An 18,612-nucleotide genomic window follows, 5' to 3' on the forward strand; every position below is an offset into this window, starting at 1 on the left:
TAAGCTAAATCAAGCCGACGGAGATGCACTGCCGTTGTTTTTCTCCACTTTTCGTTAAAAGGAGAAAAATCACTGACATTTTCTTGCGGTATTTCTTCTGTCCTGATTTGCAAGACTTATATTTTATATAAGTTGTATGAATTTCTTGAAGTTCAGAAACAACTTGTTCCACAAAGGAAATGAACACTTGGTTCAAAGTAAATCAAGACGTATGTATCTCTCGCTGCGTGTGCTCTTATCTGTCCATCTCTCTACTTTTCTCTCACTCTGACAGTCTGTGCAGAGTTTCTGAAGGGGATGTAACACCACTTGGCAAACAGAAAAATTATCAGAGGCAGAATAAAAAATCATTATTCTCTTCTCAGTCAGATTCACAGCTCAGAGACAATCGGACAGAAGCTCCATACTTCTTTTTATCCGTCAATCCAGAACCAGAGGACATTCAGACAATCAGTGCTGTTACATGAATAATATCAGGCAGAACAGCCTGGAATCAGGTTACATCTCCCCATTTTCTCCTTCCTCACAGCCACTTAGAGACAGAGAAGAGCTCCTGGTTCTCCTCTCTGTGAACTGGGCTCAAGACTCACTGATCTGTCAGCTGTGGACTCTGTTCCAGGTCAGAAGCAAGAAGCTTCTATTAACCCTTTCCAGGACCTCCAGCCCTTCAGTATTACTTTCTTTACTGTATGTCAGTCTCCAAACATGTTTTATAAATGTTTTATAACACACGTGAGTGTGGAATTATCTTTTTATGTAATAAACACAAGTAGTGACACTTTGGTCAGTACACTGTATATTGATTATTAGTAGCCAATGGGCCGATGGTCGTGTCTACAGTAGTGACCAGTTAACCAGTCTGTAGCTCTCAGCAGTGGGACTCAGATCACACAGAAGAAGGCCTGTCTGTGTGTGATTCCACACCAGCCCAGGGAATCACCAGCTCTCATATGTCTCTCACAGGTGTCTCACAGTCTTATAAATTTACAATTAGATGAATTATTGTAACAGGTAATCAGACTACCTATGGAACTGAGAGCAGGCTGGAAATAAAACCTCCTGGCTTCTATACTCTGATGATTCGTTTAAAACATTTAAAAGCACTTATTACAGGGACTTGTGCTCGTTCTCTACTGCTCCACACGGGTACGCCTTGTAACACATTAATCTGTGAAGTAAACTATTTTTTTTCCTGTTTAATGAATTTCATTCCTTGGTTTGTCGCTCTCCTTTTACAACTGTTATGATTCGCTTCTCTTCACAGCCCGGTGTGTTCTTTTTTGGGGGGGATGTTATATCTGTAAGAAAAGCCCCCCAGGCTCCGGACAGGAGTCTCCTCCAGCGGAGACGCGCTCTGCTCTGTTACAAAGAGCGCTGTGACATCACAGACACCAGCCTGAGCGCCTGGATCAGAGAGCAAGACCGCGGGAGGCACAGGGTGCGCACGGAGGAGAGTTATTGATCACTTATCTATCGAAAACCAATTAATTCAATTAAAAAACCGTAGAATAAACAATTAGCTTCACCGATTGGTGAGTACTGATTCTTTTTCTGGTTTTGATCCTGTTCTAAATATCTAGAAAACAGTCAATAAAGACTGTATCGATCAATTACTGTAGTGCGTTTAGTGTAAAAAATGTTCAAACCGAAATTAAACAATGATTATTCTTATTATTATTTAGGTAACTGTATCCTAGAGCTAAAAAAATATATTCCAAGTTGATAAATGTATGTAAGTAACAGTTTACATGTATTTTTTCCAGTGTTTATAAATCATAAGTATGGTAACCACGGGGACAGGCGCCATGTCACTGTGCGCGTCTAGGTGTATCGCGTTCGTCACAAAGAGCGATGTGACGTCATGGGTAGCAACAAATACTAATACTAGTGTATTCATATTAATATTAATGAGAGTACAACTGGTTGTTTTAATGCTAGTGTTCATGTGAGTATTAATGATGATAGCGCTACTGATAGTTTTAGTTTTAATGTTCATATTCATGTTAATATTAAATATAATTATAGTGTTACTGTTAGAGAATTAACAGTAGTAGTAGTAGTTTTAATACTACTGTTATTCTAGCATTACTGTTATTCTCTTTGGGGGAATTAAAAGCACATGTGGCGAGTGACCTCGTGGTGCAACGGTAGCGACATCATGTCCGACTTTAGAGACAGTGATATCAGAGAATGGAAGTTTCAGACCTTGTTTTTTTTTTTACAGGTTCAAGCAAACCTGAAAGTTAGAAAGTGTTTGGTCACTTTTGTATGAAAAAGTGTCTGAAGCCTGTAATTATAATTTGCCCTTTTTTAATTGTGGTTGAAATCCACTCCCATGTACCAAGACCTTACAGTATATTCATGTTTACTTAAATGACTAACTATTGGACATTAGTTGGTGTTTTTTTTTTTGTAACGATTTGCTATTTCATGCAGGAAAGAAAGGAACCCAGACCCAACGTTTGCTTTCAGGTGGGGTTCATTTACATAACGGACATCTATTTCTGAGGAGCCTGATTTGAATCACACAACCCCCGGTAGAAGTCGAATCGACAATCTTATAAACCGAAATCAGACGCGTTATCCATTAAACCTCTAGCCCGTCACGTAAATTAATTGCACCATGGTGAGTTCAGTGCCGCTACTAGTAATACCCCACCCCCATCTTAAATTTCTAAGTGAGAAACGTGTTTTCTACATTTTTTTTTAGTTTTAAAAAATCATCACTTTTAAGCAGACAAAGCCTTTATGTATCGCTCTGAATTTCTAATTGATTTAGAATTCCAAGACAAAAGCGTTTCATTCCACAGCGGCGTGAAATGATCACGTCTTTCACTCTACTTCTCTCTAGTAGTAAAGCAGATCTTGCTTGGTGAGCATTTCCTCCGGTAAATTAGGTCACTTTTCATGTTAACTCACTTCTTCTAAACACAACATTTCCCGGTGCATGTTTTCTCCATGAAAAAAGACATTTTCCCTTACATGATTTCTCGTTTTGTTTCATCAAAGTGTACAGAAAGAAGAAAGAAAGGAAAAGTGTCGTTAATGAACTCTGTCCCCCTTGGGAGATGTCAAGCGCATTGGACATGAAAAGTGCCCAATAAAAGCCATTTCTCTTCGTTTCTCTTATGGTCAGGGCTCCTGTTCCATGTAAAGGAGGCAGCTTGCTCAGCCGGCAGACTCAGGGCTTCGTGAATGCAGATGGCTCAGAGCGGTGTGTCCAAGCGGATATAAAAGAGGAGAATTCTGCCGGCACCGTAGCTGAGTCGGTTTAAGTACCTGTCTCGTTAACTGGAGATCCTGGCTCCACATCCCAGCTGTGCCTTTCTTCCTGTCTTTTTGTGCAGAAACTACCATCTTGGACAACCGCATAGGGCTTGATTTAGTTTAAAGCATGAATGCATTTCCTTTCTGCAACAACTTGTTTTTCAAGAAATTCATACAGCTTGTGAAAAATGAAATGTAATTCTTGGCTATCAGAGCAGTAGGAATATTGCCGACTGGCAAGAAAATGCAAGCAATGTTTATTTTTTGACCGGAAAGGTGCGAATGGAGAAAAGCCTCTCTCATCAGTCTCTGTGGCGCAATCGGCGAGCACGTTTGGCTGTTAACTGAAAGGTTGGTGGTTCAAACCCACCCAGGGACGATCTTCTTATTATTGTCAATGTAAACACTGTCTCCGCTAAAGCCGAAACCTTAACCCTCTTCATATTTGCAGAAAATGCGAGTCTTTTGCCCGTGTCCAACAACAACACTTGAGACCGGGGAAGTCCAATAGTGATCAACACCGCAACTCCCCAGAAATCCATATTCACCCTTGAAAAAGTATCTTTGAATGGCTGGCGGGAGATATCATTTATACTCCTGTTGCGTCCTCTGCTAAAAGAGTTTAGAAATATAACGCAGATTTGTTTGAGAATTTGACAAGCACTGTTACAGTACGTTAGCACTGTGAAGTTGGATGTTGATATTTTGATATATTTACCTTAATTTTAACATAAATGTAAACATACATGCTGTACAATCTATGCTGTACAATCAAACACAGGTATATTTTGAGACTCATGCTGATCGTCCTGTGGATCCAAAAGAAAATTTTAAAGCTGATACATTTTCGATTGGAATTTGCATCTAGCTACAACGTCCCTGGATAAGAGATTTTATTAGTTGCGTGCAATCGGTATCGTTTACTTTATGTATGGTAGTGGAAATAGTTTTAAAAATGTTTTCTAAAGAAGATTGTATTGCCAGGACCTGCCTTTAGTGCTCAGTAGCGATGACGCTGTTGATATAGATGGAGAAGAAATGTAAGATGAATTGATGATCTAAGCTAAAATAGCCCTAACACGCCTCCTGTAACAGTGTTTGTATTCATAGCAAGTAATATTTTTTTTCAAACCCGAACGTTGCTTTTCCATTAAGTGTTATGTAACCATTAGCGGTTTCGGTAGCTTCTGAAGACCGCACTTTTCCAAACTGAAGCCTATAAGAACATTATTCAAGACACACCATGGCCCAGAATCATGCATCGGGACAAAGATTAACATCCACTGAAAGTACTCCCAAATAAAAGATTTGACCAAAAAATTAAAAGAGTAGGCAAGTATTAAAACAAAACCATAACTTCTTGACTTCCAACCTCTTTCCTGGTTCAGGCCATGTAAAATGACATATTCAGTGGACTCATGCCGAGGTTGTGAGTTTAAGCCTCACCTGGAGCAGCCTGGTTTTCTGTCTTGACAGGTAAACAGTGTTTTGTGTTATTTGCTAAATGGAGAGAGGATTCTGTGTTAATTGTGCTCCTCCTGGGAGAGGTCAAGATGAGAAGTTCACCAGGCTGGTGGTAAATATCCTGTCCAGGAATATCGGGGCTGTAGGGGGTCAGATCTATAGATGTAGTAAACACATTAGTGGAGACGGTGTGTCTGCTCTCTGTGAGAGAGCCAGGCGGGATGAATAATCTGTGGTCTGGGAAGAAGAGACCCTCGTTGGAAGAGCGGCGCTCCTCACAGGAGAGAATGAAAACAATATTTTTCAGGGACGCTGATTTTTCTCTTTGGGTGAATTAAAAGCACTTGTCGCAAGTGACCTTGTGGTGCAATGGTAGTGCGTCTGATTCCAGATCAGAAGGTTGCGTGTTCAAATCACGTTGAGGTCAGCTGATGTGTTTGCAGGTGCTGCTGGTGTCGAACTCGGAATTTACACCATGCAGTCGGGTTTTAGCTGTACACCACCTAGGTAATCCGAACGAAATAACAGAACAGTACAGAACACCCAGTCAGGAACTTATGCAGCATTTCATCTTGAACACGACAAGAGAAAAGGCACACTGCACATCCGCGAAACATCACGTCCGACTTTAGAGACAGTGACATCAGAGAATGGAAGTTTCAAACCGCTTTTCTGTTACAGGTTCAAGCAAACCTGAAAGTTAGGGAGTGTTTGGTCACTTTTGTATGAAAAAGTGTCTGAAGCCTGTAATTATAATTTGCCCTTCTTTTAATTGTGGTTGAAATCCACTCCCATGTACCAAGACCTTACAGTATATTCATGTTTACTTAAATGACTAACTATTGGACATTAGTTGGTGTTTTTTTTTTTGTAACGATTTGCTATTTCATGCAGGAAAGAAAGGAACCCAGACCCAACGTTTGCTTTCAGGTGGGGTTCATTTACATAACGGACATCTATTTCTGAGGAGCCTGATTTGAATCACACAGCCCCGGTAGAAGTCGAATCGACAATCTTATAAACCGAAATCAGACGCGTTATCCATTAAACCACTAGCCCGTCACGTAAATTAATTGCACCATGGTGAGTTCAGTGCCGCTACCAGTAATACCCCACCCCCATCTTAAATTTCTAAGTGAGAAACGTGTTTTCTACATTTTTTTTTAGTTTTAAAAAATCATCATTTTTAAGCAGACAAAGCCTTTATGTGTCGCTCTGAATTTCTAATTGATTTAGAATTCCAAGACAAAAGTGTTTCGTTCCACAACGGCGTGAAATGATCACGTCTTTCACTCTACGTCTCTCTTGTAGTAAAGCAGATCTTGCTTGGTGAGCATTTGCTCCGGTAAATTACGTCACTTTTCATGTTAACTCACTTCTTCTAAACACATTTCCTTGTGCATGTTTTCTCCATGAAAAAAAGACATTTTCCCTTACATGATTTCTCGTTTTGTTTCATCAAAGAGTACAGAAAGAAGAAAGAAAGGAAAAGTGTGGTAAATGAACTCTGCCGCCCTTGGGAGATGTCAAGAGCATTGGACATGAAAAGTGCCCAATAAAAGCCATTTCTCTTCATTTCTCTTACAGTCGGGGCTCCTGTTCCGTGTAAAGGAGGCAGCTTTGCTCAGCCAGCAGACTCAGGGCTTACTGAACGCAGGTGTCTCAGAGCGGTGTGTCCAAGTGGCAGTAAAAGAAGAGAGTTCTGCTGGTGTCGTGGCTTAGATGGTTAAAGCGCCTCTTTAATAAACAGGAGATCCTGGGTTTAAATCCCAGCGGTGCCTTTCTTCCTGTCTTCTTGCATCGTTTATTGTTATAGACAACATGCTTCTGCATTAAGTTTAATGGAGGTGTTTATTTCGTTTTTGGCACAACTTGTTTTTCAAGAACTCCACACATCGCGAAAGCTAAAATGCTTGTCTTTGTTATCAGTTCAAAAATATTACTGCCAGCTGGCAAGAAAATGACAACGATTTTTTTTTTACTTTAGCCAAAAATCTGTGAATGTGGAAAAATATGACATGTGTCAGTTTCTATGGCACACTCAGTCAGGGTGTGCTTCAGTTAAACACAACGTTCGTAGATCAAATGCACCCAGAGACACACTTCGAATTAATCCGATCTAAACATTACCTTCTCTAAATGTGATTGAGTTTCTTTGCACGTCGTTAGCCATCTTGATGTTTTCAGAGATTTTCAACTTTTGACACTAGTCAAACTACAAGTAAATAGTTGAGTACCTATGTCAATATCACCGGGAATGTGAATATAAATGTAAACATCAATATTTCTGCCTTCTCCTGAGAAACACAAGTATAGAGTCAAAACACAATAAATAATGCTAGAAAATTATTCAGTTAACACCCAGATGTGACAAAACACATTTAAGACTTACATCCCCTTTAAATATGTATTTCCTTAATATCAGTTCTCTTCCCTCCCCAGGATACCTGCAAATTCACTATATCATATTAAAAGCTGTGTGTAAGTCTTACATGTGTTCTGTCACATCTGGGTGTTAAATTAATAGATGTGTTGTGTTATTTAATATGATTTGACTCCATGCTTGTGTTTCTCGGGAGAAAGCAGAAATATTGGGGATTTGCGGCTACAGAAAATAATGTGAACTTTACAGGCAAAAGTTAGGTTACGTTAAAGAAACAAAAACTTATTGTCACCCTTTTCAACTTGATTATTTAAGACATTTGTTCGGAATAGTATATCTTCTCGTGTCTGTGGCTGTTATCCTACAATAACGGTGGTGAAATAGCAGGAATGTGCGGAAAGAATCGGAGATAGAACAGAAGACTCATCTAGTCGATAGTAAGGTTGTGTAGGACCGCACACACTTCGATGTCAGTGTTGAGTAGTGTGGTTTAAAAGCTTCTTCACGAACCAGGAAGGAGTAGAAATCTAAAGTCTTCTGATCCGTAATCAGACACGTTATCCATTGTGCCATTGGCGTTTGTATTGCATTCCTATACAGCACCACATTGAGTTCAGAGCCGCTACTAGTAATACATCGCCCCGGTCAAAAGTTTCTTCAATTAGATTCATGTGTTTTGTACGTGTGTCTAATTACTACGTCTTTCATTATGTCTGGTTTAAAAGAATGTATCTTAAAAACAGAGAAAGGGTTTATGAGTCTCCCTGAAATTCACACACGAAGAATAAAAAATATCGCGTTTAAAAAGAATAGAGAGATGCCGGCGATAGAAAACTTAAGCGCGCGCTATCACTGAACTAAACTCCCGATCGATAAGTTTGCCGGCGGCTTTTTAATTGTGTTAGGAAGAGCAAATAGTCCACAGTGTACATTTTAAAGGTCTGAGCAAAACAATCAGACGTGAGGATTATTCAGAACAGTAGCCTCTACTTCTTTGTATACTGAGCTTTCGGGTGAACGTCAAAGTGAAAGACAAATTCGCAATTCACTTTTTGATTAAGGAACAAGAAAACACCACCCTTCAAACTGGATTCAGACCAGGGACATAAGACATACTCACTGCTTTTTCTACAGTTTTAAGAGCTAGCAACTGAGCTATCGAGAAGTCTAAAATAAACGTTTTGTCACACGCGTAGCCCAATGTAGTGTAGTGTTCCTCTTTATTTAAATCCCAGTTCGACATCAAAATACTCACTCCCATAGTCTCGTTTAGTAGAAGAAATGGACCAGGCTTCTACTCTATAAACGTCAATAGTTCTTATAAAACATTTGAAGGGATATCAGTGCAGGTGGAAATTGACTCTTTTTCTTTATGATTTGGTTTTGATTTTGAATCGTTATATTATTAAGTTTGTGCTTTCTCTGTTTTTATCATATTGTGAACTTATTTTTTAAACAAATGCTTACAAAGGCAAACAGGGCACACAGTACAAGCTACTGTGCACTTTTGGGAGTATACGAGGTTCGATATAAAATCGCAAAAATGTAAAAGGAGAAAATACCCCAGACTGCGTGTAAAGTCCTCCTTGAGGTATGCTTTCAAAATAGCTGCACCAGGCACTTGGAGACAGATAAACATAGGTATTTAAAATTCAGGAATATGAATGGTCAATTGCTTACAGTTGGCTTTTTACGTTTCGTATTTAGCGATTTGTGTATAAATCTTTTAACAATTCATTAAAATGCTAACAATATGTAAAATAAAAACAACAGCAACGTTAAATGGCGGGGAGACGGGCAGTTTTTTTTACAATCAGATTCCAATCTCTAATGCTGTGTTTGAGAGCTGTGTGTGAGAGCTTACTGTACATAACTTTCCTTTTCTCACATTTTCTGAAAACCATTCCAAAGGGGCACCTGTCACGGACGTCCAAAGGGACTAACCATGGGGAGTAGGAGAGTGGAAAAAGACCCATATGCGTAGCGGCGAGACGGGAAAAAGGCCCGGGCTCATTAGTGCAAAGAGTTCAGGAATGCCATATAGAAACCTATGCCCTCAGGGAGCGGACGTGGGGCGCCCTGGTGCTAGGCGGGTCTCAGGACATCCAAACGTCAATGCTGAGCAACGACAGAGTGCAAGACCCGGAAATATATAGCCCAAGGGAAAGAGAGGGACAGGAAGGACAGCAGGCTGGAAACTAGGGACGGGACAGAGAAGGAGCGCCCTCTGGCTGCAGAGGGCGTGACAGTACCCCCCCTTCATGCCAAGCACCCTGTCAAGATGTGAGTCGCTCTTGAATCAGAGCGGGGTGACACGGGCTTCTGTTCTGATATGGTTGTACGAGAAGCAGGAGGAATTGCTTCACTCGTATTGCTTCATGAGCTGAATCAGGAGTGAGACATTTCGTGTGTTTGTGCATATGTCAACGCCTGACCAACATCGTAAAACTAAATTAAAAACTAACATTAAGTTGTCAGAGACATTCATTTATATACAAACGAGACAAAGTAATAATTCTTCATTAACTTGTCCTACACTGATCAGACTATTTGAAATTGTCTGATTCAGCCTGTGCAGTTCGTGCTAATTAGAACAACGCCAGTACTGAACCCTCATCACCGAACAGACTATTTAGCACAAGTTCAGCTGCTCGCCAGCTTTGTTACGCACAGTTTTGCATTGCTATTGAGCTCAGAGCAGGAGCTGATCTTCAGACAGTACCGTGTTAAGTAGTCTGCAGCTTCGTGCAAAACAGTTCGACAGTTCATTGCAATTTAGCCAATGTGTTTTCTATAGCTTTCAGCTGCAGTTAATTTACATAAAGAAAATCTACTACTGGTTTAAAAGCAACATGAGTCAGACAGGAGTCAAACCTACAATCTTCTGATCCAAAGTCAGATGCATTATACATTACACCACTGGCCCTAACCTTATGGTGCTCAACAGCACCATAGTGACCTCAGTGCCACTACTAGTAATGCATCACCCCCATCCAAAATTTCTAAGTAAAAAAAACTTTTTCTATACTTGTCTGTTTAAAAATATGATATCTTTAAAAAAGACAAAGGGCTTGTGTGTCACGCAAAAGTTTTGATTCATTTCGAATGCAAAGTAAAACCATTTTCTTCCAAGAAATCATAAATTTGTCTCATCCTCCATACTATAATCCTCTCTTGTAGTAGTAAAGCATTTTGAATTCAACCGAACAATATATTAAAGGAACAAGTAATAGGTTTATTCCATGCTGAAAGAGAAGAGAGAAAACACAACGTTTCAGCAATGAAAACTTCTTCAGGTTTGTTTTCTCTCTTCTCTTTTCAGCATGGAATAAACCTACAATATTACTTGTTTCTTTGCAGATATGCATGCTGAAGTAGCTATCCACCTGAATATATTAAACGATTCATCTATACGATTAACATAATGTTCTCCTGAATAACTACTCAAAAGAAGCCACAGCTCAGGTGTTAGAGAGATTTGAAATCAGATCGATGGATTTAGAGTCCAAACTGCGAACCGACAGCTGACACAGGTCTTTTACAGAACCGTTCTGATTTTTTCTACTTTGTCCCCGTGACATCATTGTCCTGCTTGCAGCCGAGCCCGACACACAGTACCATCTGGTTTCTGTCGCTGGGCGCTCACCCTGTGGTCCATGTGGGTCCTAATGCCCCAGTATAATGACGGGGACACTAAACTGTAAACAGGTGCCGTCCGTCGGCTGATAAGTAAAACTGAGGTCCTGACTCTCTCTGGCCTTTAAAAATCCCAGGTCATCTCTTGAAAGAGTAGGGGTGTAACCCCAGCATCCTGGCCCAATTTTCCAATGGCCCTTACCAGTCATGGCCTCCTAATAATCCCCATCTATGGACTGGCTTCATTACTCTGCTCTCCTCCCCACTGATTGTTGATGTGTGGTGAGCATTTTGGCACAGTATGGCTGCCGTTGCATCATCAAGGTGGGGCTGCACATTGGTGGCGGTAGTGGGATTCCCCATTACCTGTAAAGCACTTTGAGTGGAGTATCCAGAAAAGCGCTATATAAGTGTAAGTGATGATGATAATAATAATAATTATTATTATTATGTAAATTGCAATAAAAATATAATATTTGTTTCAAAATCGATTAATGTAAAAACTGATAAAGCTAATGCTTTTTTCAGGGCTATATCTACTTTAAAAAAAAAGAGAAGTGAAATTTGGAGAAGATGCACCAGCGGGTGCCTTCACATCTCCAGCTTCAGTCTCGCCTGTAGCTGCGAGAAGGTTAAAAGCACACAAGTGATCTGTAGACGATGTTCGGGGAAGAGATAATTCTGTTTTCAACACAGGGAGTGAGAATGAGCTCAGTCCGGCTCCCAGCAGAATCCATTCTGGTTTGGTTACTGTTAGACTGTGCGTCTGAGGCTCTTTGGATCGCAATGTGAAAAAAAAACAATTGCTCACATCGAGAGGAAGGGAAGATATCATGTTTAAAAAATCAGAACCGAAGATTTGGATCTGGGGCCTCATACTTATCAAATTATTAAAATAACAGTTATTAAAATATTAGATTGTGTTTCTGCAACATTTCGTGCACACTACGCCATTTTTATCTAAAAATAAAACAACAGCCACAACAAGGGCTTTACACGCAGTCTTGGGTATTTTCCCCTTTTAGATTTTTGCCACTTTATATCGAATCTGTTATACTCCCAAAAATGCACAGTAGATTGTACTTAATAAAAATGTACAATTCACCGCTGGTATAAACAGATGTGTGCCGTGTCTGCCTTTGTAAGCATTTGTTTAAAAAATAAGTCCACAATACGATAAAAACACAGAAAGCACAAAGTTAATAATACAACAATACAAAATCAATACCAAATCATAAAGCCAATTAAGTACAGATGCAGCCATTCAAAATGCGCGGTAAAAACCCGCGGTACAGTAACCTACCCACAAGCTACCGCAGGGCACCGGAGGGCACCGCGGTAAGTGATTGGCTGGCCAAAATGACCGACAGGGGCACTCGTGGTGCATTGGTTGGTAGTGCAAAGATTTAATCATTTAATGTCTTTACTGTGCACATTTTAATCCGCTTAGTTTTGAATATTTATATGGATTTCACCACTAAAGGGAAATTTTAGTAGCTGAGCATAAAAAGAAGAGGAGCATAACGCATCTGAAGGTCATGAACGATATTAATTTAGGAACATAAACATTACTGTATGTATGTAAACTGTACTGTGTATGGCTGGTCTTGGTAGTTGAAAGAAAAAATACACACCAGTTTTCCATTTCTCCCTAAACATTTTAAGCATGAAAGTTTTATGAAACGGTACCCAAATATGCGATTGCTGTATGGAATGAATTTTAATTTAAAAAAATTATTTAACACGAACATAAAGCTGTTTACATCTTCCGCCTGAGAACAGTCACCCGTTGCTACCCAACGCAGAAACACAGCCACTAACTAGCAAAGAGAGGACATTAGCTACCCAATATGATAAAGAAATAAATGATTATTTTGTTTCTTTCTTTTGCACATTTATTTGAACATTTCCATCGATTGTACAAGCACTTGGAAACTGTCCAATCCCTAGTTCATCAGGCATTTTACTGGTCTGGCACCGGTCTGTGTCTTCCAGGATATAATGCCAGCGAACTCTTGTTTTTATGTCCACTATAACAGACAATCTCCTTTGCTTTTAACCGAGCGTTTAATAATTTCCTAAAATGAAAATGATTTACTTTATTTCCCTCACGGGATCAATAAAAGTATCTATCATCTGTCTAAACTATGGGACAGAATTCTGGGGTCTCCCCATACCAGAGATTATGGTAGGGCTTCAGAATGGTGATTGGCTGACACCATCTGACACCCCTCTGATTGGAGAAAAAAAGACGTGCTGGTTTGCTATACATACTGTACCAGGAAGAGGATTTCTTTCTATTCAAAACGTGTATTTTAAAAGTTTAAGAAGTAAAAACCTTACAGCGTACACAGATTTCTAAACTGATCAGGATCGTTATCTTTGTCTTATGCATAATAATGTTCACCGCTCTGTCCAGCAAATTAATAATAAACTTTATTTTATATAGCGTTTTAAACGAATAAGTAATTAGATTGCTCATAAACCTAATCACTTGCTTTTTCTTTTTATTTAGGCTCAGATTTCAACTATAGATCGTATTATTAATAACCATAATAACAACCAACCAACAAAAACAACCATATAAACATAATACCAACCAAAAACATAGATAACAACCACAATACAAAATCAAATATATCAAACAATTTTACTCTCGCAAATTCCTCAAATTATCATAATCCCGCCCCTTATGCAAAACCAAACCTTCCTCCCATCCCAGTTTATCCTGTTTATCATAAACAAAATCCACCTCAATTTTCAACATAAAGCATTACACAAAATCAATACCTCAACACTCCATACTCAACAACGATAATTCACAAACAGCCAGAACATGTAACTACACATTCCCAAACAGACCAAATTCCCATAGCCCCGCCCCTTATGCAAAACCAACATCCCTCCCCTGTTCTCTCTCTCCCCTGGCGGTTGTAATTGTTTTTATTTTCAAAAAAATTTTAGCAAACTCATGTATTTTAAAAATCTTAAGATTTTTATATTTATGTCTTTATTTAGTGGTTTCATTAGTGACAAAGGCTAAACTTTCTTGGAAAAATGTCTTTTATGTAAACCATGTTTGCTATTAATTCATTCAGGGCTAAAATATGTTCATTGTCTTCTAATGAAAGAAGGGTTCCTTTCGCCGTAGTCGGGTTGAAATTAGAGTCTTGCCACGCCCGGACTGTTACAGCAACGCATTAGCATGTTAAAGCGATTTCATTGAGGAGCCTAGCCTTTAACTAGTAAGTACTGTACTTACTGGGTTTTTGAGGGGGGGGAGGTGTCTTTCGCTGGAAATCTCGCCTCCTACTTTGAAAATACCCGTGAAACCGGTTCAGTTCGTCACAGCCAGCACTCCTGCAGAGAGGGGGGTTGTACTTGCAGTGTATACAGTACACGCGTTATGCTCTTCGTTAATGTCTAAGCCGGAACATATCATTATATCTCATTTTGTATTTCTTAAAAAAAAAAACGTTTTCCCAGCCTAACAGTATTGTTTTTAACCTGTAAAGCGCTTTGAGGAGCCACCTTTAAAGGCGCCATATACAATAAAGTTCATTATTATTACTATTGTAAATTTGCTGGACAGAGAGGTGAACATTATTACACAGAAGACAAAGATAGCGATTTACGTTGCATTGTGTATCGTGCTGCTTTAATACAGTTTTAAATAATTAAAAGTCTAAACAGTATCAGCTTTATTTATGGGTTTTAAATAAAGGTGATTTAAACGCGATTTAAATCAATATAAATGTTTATATTGTAACGCATAGGTGACTATTCATTGTTATTAAAATGACTTAAATTCGATCATGTTGTGGTATTTAGAAATATACATTTGTTTGGTGTGAGTGAAGTTTTATTTAATCTCTGAGCCATACTGATTCTTCTGGAAGCCAGTTTCCACCAGGGAGTAAAAAAAAAAAACACACTATGGTATTCTCTCCAATGCAGTGCAGTTAAAAACATACCTCTGATGCTGCTCCTAAATGAATATCGTTTATGACCATCAGAAGCTTTATGCTCCTTTTCTTTTTTCCAGTGGATTGAACAGGGAGAGGCATTTCATGATGTACTTTTCACTGATGAAACAACAGTGGCTCTGGAACAGTTTTCAACCATGTCGTTTTATAAAAAGGGGAGATATGTACACGTTACTGAAGCTAAAAGTTTAGCCTTTGTCACTAATGTAACCACTAAATAAAGACATATAGAAATCCCTACGTTACAGACTGTATATGGCTGGTATTGGTAGTTTAAAGAAAAAATACACACCAGTATTCCACTTTCTCCCTAAACATTTTAAGCATCAGTCTTACATGTGGTTATTTCGGAAACGTTTGTACGTGCTCCTTCTGACCATGTTACTGTTTACTGTTACTGACCATATTAAGTTTAAGTGCCTGTGGGCACTTTTCCTGTCCGTGGGGGGTGGACCGTCTTTCATTAGAAGGTTAGTCTGTTCTACTCTGAGAATGTAGAGGGGGTGGAAAGTGCCCGCGGTCATTTAATTAGTATTAAAATTCGCACTGATTCCCTTGTGAAGATACGGACATAGGAATATTCGTGCGTGGTCAAAAAATGGCATAAAAACGACAAAGTGAAGGCTGTGAAAACATTCACAATGTACTTTATACACAAAGCAAATATACCCCCCCCCCCTCTCAATTCAATTCAAGCTGCTTTATTAGCATGACAGATGGGTACAATCAGTGTTGGGTATTTACTTTGCTTTGAGATGCCACTTTTAAAGGTGATATATAAAATCAAGGCTTTACTTGCTTTAACTCCGCAAGTCTAAGTTCTTGTGTCTGTCCTATTCGAACCCGAAAGTATTACAATATGTATCTTTATAGCAGGTGGTGTACAGCTTTTTAGTATAGATTACACTTTTCTAAAATGTATTTAAAAAATAAAAACGATTACAATCTAATCTTTCCACGTTTGATCCCAAAATAAATCTAAACGGGGAGAAAGCTATGCTGAAAGTTTATTAAGATACTTAGAAGACAAAGATATCAATTTATGTTGCATTTGTCTGATTGTGAATCAAAAAACACATATATTTAAACCCGCATTTGCGATTTAAATCAAAACGTTATTTAAATCAATATAAATTTTTATATTGTAACGCCTAGGTGACTATTCATTGTTATTAAAATGACTTAAATTCGATCATGTTGTGATATTTAGAAATATAAATTTATTTGGTGCGAGTGAGGTTTTATTTAATCTCTGACTCAGTGATGGCCTGGCATGGTGAGGTGCGCTGGGAGCTATGTGGTGTTACGCAGTGGTGGCCTCACACGGTGAGGTGCCCTGGCAGCTCTATGATGCAGTGGTGGCCTGGCATGGTGAGGTGCGCTTGCAGCTATGTGACGCAGTGGTGGCCTGGCACGGTGAGGTGCGCTGGCAGCTGTGTGATGCAGTGGTGGTCGGGTATGTAGAGGTGCACTGGCAGCTGTGTGTTGTGACGCAGTGGTGGCCTGGCACGGTGAGGTTCGCTGGCATATAATGAATATATTTCCATGGATATAATACAACTGTTATTATTGATCACCGAATTATTGTACTTGACATGACTTCATTCAGCCTTTCCTGAACGTCTATGACAGGCAGAGAGAGTGCTGTTTCTGGTGCGATCTTTTGCAGCTGACATTTCACTGTTTTAAACGAACAAGAAATTAGATTGCTCATAAATCACTTATTCTATATAAACACAGCGTAATTGCCCTCCGAAAATCCTCTTTTTCTTGTTCGTTTTAGAGACCTTGATCGAAACTGATTTTAGATGTCAGAAAGGATTTATTTTCTCTGTATTTCCTACATTGCTTTGTCGAGATTTTAACTTTATATCTAACTTTATATCTAGGCTCAGATTTCAACTATAAATCGTACAGTGATTAATAGCAGTAAATACTGATGTTTTGCGCCCTACTACCACAAAAATATATGTTTAAAAAAATGTCATGTTCCCATAAAAAAGTCATGCCTTGGAGTATAGACCCCCAAAGGAATGCCATAGACTCAAACTGCAAAATAAACACATATAGAAAGAAAGTATTTGTATTGTAATTGCAAATCCTGGTACTGTATGAGTGATTGATATGACTTTCCTCATTACAAATCTCTTATTAGAATTTAAATTTCTCTGTAACTCCAGGTCAGAACAGAGAAAATGTAACTGCCTTAAGGAGTTTACGATTATGAAAAATAGAAGGATAAGCATGATACGTATGTCTTCTGTCATTTTCTAAGTCATGTTACTGAGCACCAAATCTTATTGAGAATATGAATCCATTTAAGGTTTATACCATTAAAGTAACGGTTTATTCCATGCTGAAAATGTTTGTACCAGACTTTTTTGAGGCCTGTTTAATTGTGTCTGAAGTCTGATGTTGTAAATTTTATTGTTAAAAAGATCCATGAAAATGTCACTACTAAAGTTAGCTGGTACTGTTGGTATTGTAAGTGGCAAGTAGAGCTCATATTTTAGATTTTGTGTAGTTGCTAGCGTTGAACTGTGTGTTGGATGCACATGAATTGAAGGAATGGGCAAACATAGCTGATGCGGATCCACAGAGCCAGCATATTAAGATGTTTATAATTAGAGGCAATTTGTTTAAATAACTAGGTATGGATACTGATGTGCAAGAGAGGTGGAAAGGCTGTTTCCTTAAGCCAGCACTATAAAATATTTTATTCTCAGTGAGATGCTGCCATTTCATAGTGGGTTTCTAACACCGTGTATAGTTCCATCAGCACAGTGCCTTTACTTCCATTTCTAATCTCTTTATCCAGTACAGAGGATTTGGAGCCTATCCCAGTAAGCAACGGACACAAGGCAGAATACACCCTGGACATAGCGCCAGTCCATCACAGGACAGACAGACACAAACACACACACACACCAGGGCCAGTTTTCCCATAAACCAATTAACTTACCAGTATGTTTTGGAGTGCGAGAGGGAGTCATATCACACATATGGAGAAAAACCAGAGAGAACATGTAAACCCCACACACACAGGATGGCAGGAATTGAACCTAGGACCCCAGTGCTGCAAGATAGCAATGCTAACCACTTTGCCACCATTATAAATGGATGGATATCTTAGTTATCTTTCTAGTTCACAGGTTTGCATGCATAATTTAATTTTGAAAGCCACTGAGACATCAGGTACTACTGTTGTATTTATGAAAAAGAAACAAAATAAAAAACATACTAACAACTGTGCCATCCTACTCCTTAGTTAATACATTTTATTATTCATAAACAGTTAACATTGTTAGCAAAATATTTAAAATTATATTTAACCCTATTTTTTCTTTAGTTTTGTATTTAACTTATTATATGATAGTCAGACTTAATGTATATTTGAACAATGAAAATATATTTTTACAAGATTTTACATTAAGCACTTAAAATTAATATGGTTAATAATAGTAAACTGTAACATGCTGTAACAAGATCGGTTAAACTGCGAAGAAAATGCTTTCAGAGAAAATGCTTTCAGAGAAAATGTTTCAGGTGTGAAGAACATAGATCTCCAATGCAATTTCAACCAAAGCTGTTCCCACACACCCTGCCCCCACTACCATTAGAATATACACAAACATTTTAGCGTTTCATTCTGAGCAGAAGACCCTCACACCTGAAGAGTGCTGGCTGTGACGAATTAAACCGGTTTTACAGGTTTCAATCACAGACCATGGATTTTTAGAAACATCCCATCAGTGACATCACTGAAGTCAACTCCTAGGTACTGTAACTGTCGTGTGGGTAGTTTCACAAGAATCAGACAAAGGTTTAAGCATCGCTTGTTCTAGATAAAACTGCAAAAAAAAAACAACAACCAAT

At 38.8% G+C, this 18,612-nt stretch overlaps 1 non-coding gene and 1 pseudogene across 1 annotated transcript; one reads left to right on the top strand and one right to left on the bottom strand.

The window, feature by feature from the left end:
* LOC138242338 (zinc finger protein 850-like) overlaps positions 1-18,612 on the bottom strand; it is a 1,462,105-nt pseudogene that overhangs the window by 33,413 nt on the left and 1,410,080 nt on the right.
* Positions 5,087-5,158, top strand: trnaw-cca (transfer RNA tryptophan (anticodon CCA)). Its single transcript has one exon. It is a non-coding gene; the product is annotated as a tRNA-Trp (tRNA).

The sequence above is a fragment of the Lepisosteus oculatus genome, chromosome 14 (assembly GCF_040954835.1).
Source record: "Lepisosteus oculatus isolate fLepOcu1 chromosome 14, fLepOcu1.hap2, whole genome shotgun sequence".
Lineage (NCBI taxonomy): Eukaryota > Metazoa > Chordata > Actinopteri > Semionotiformes > Lepisosteidae > Lepisosteus > Lepisosteus oculatus.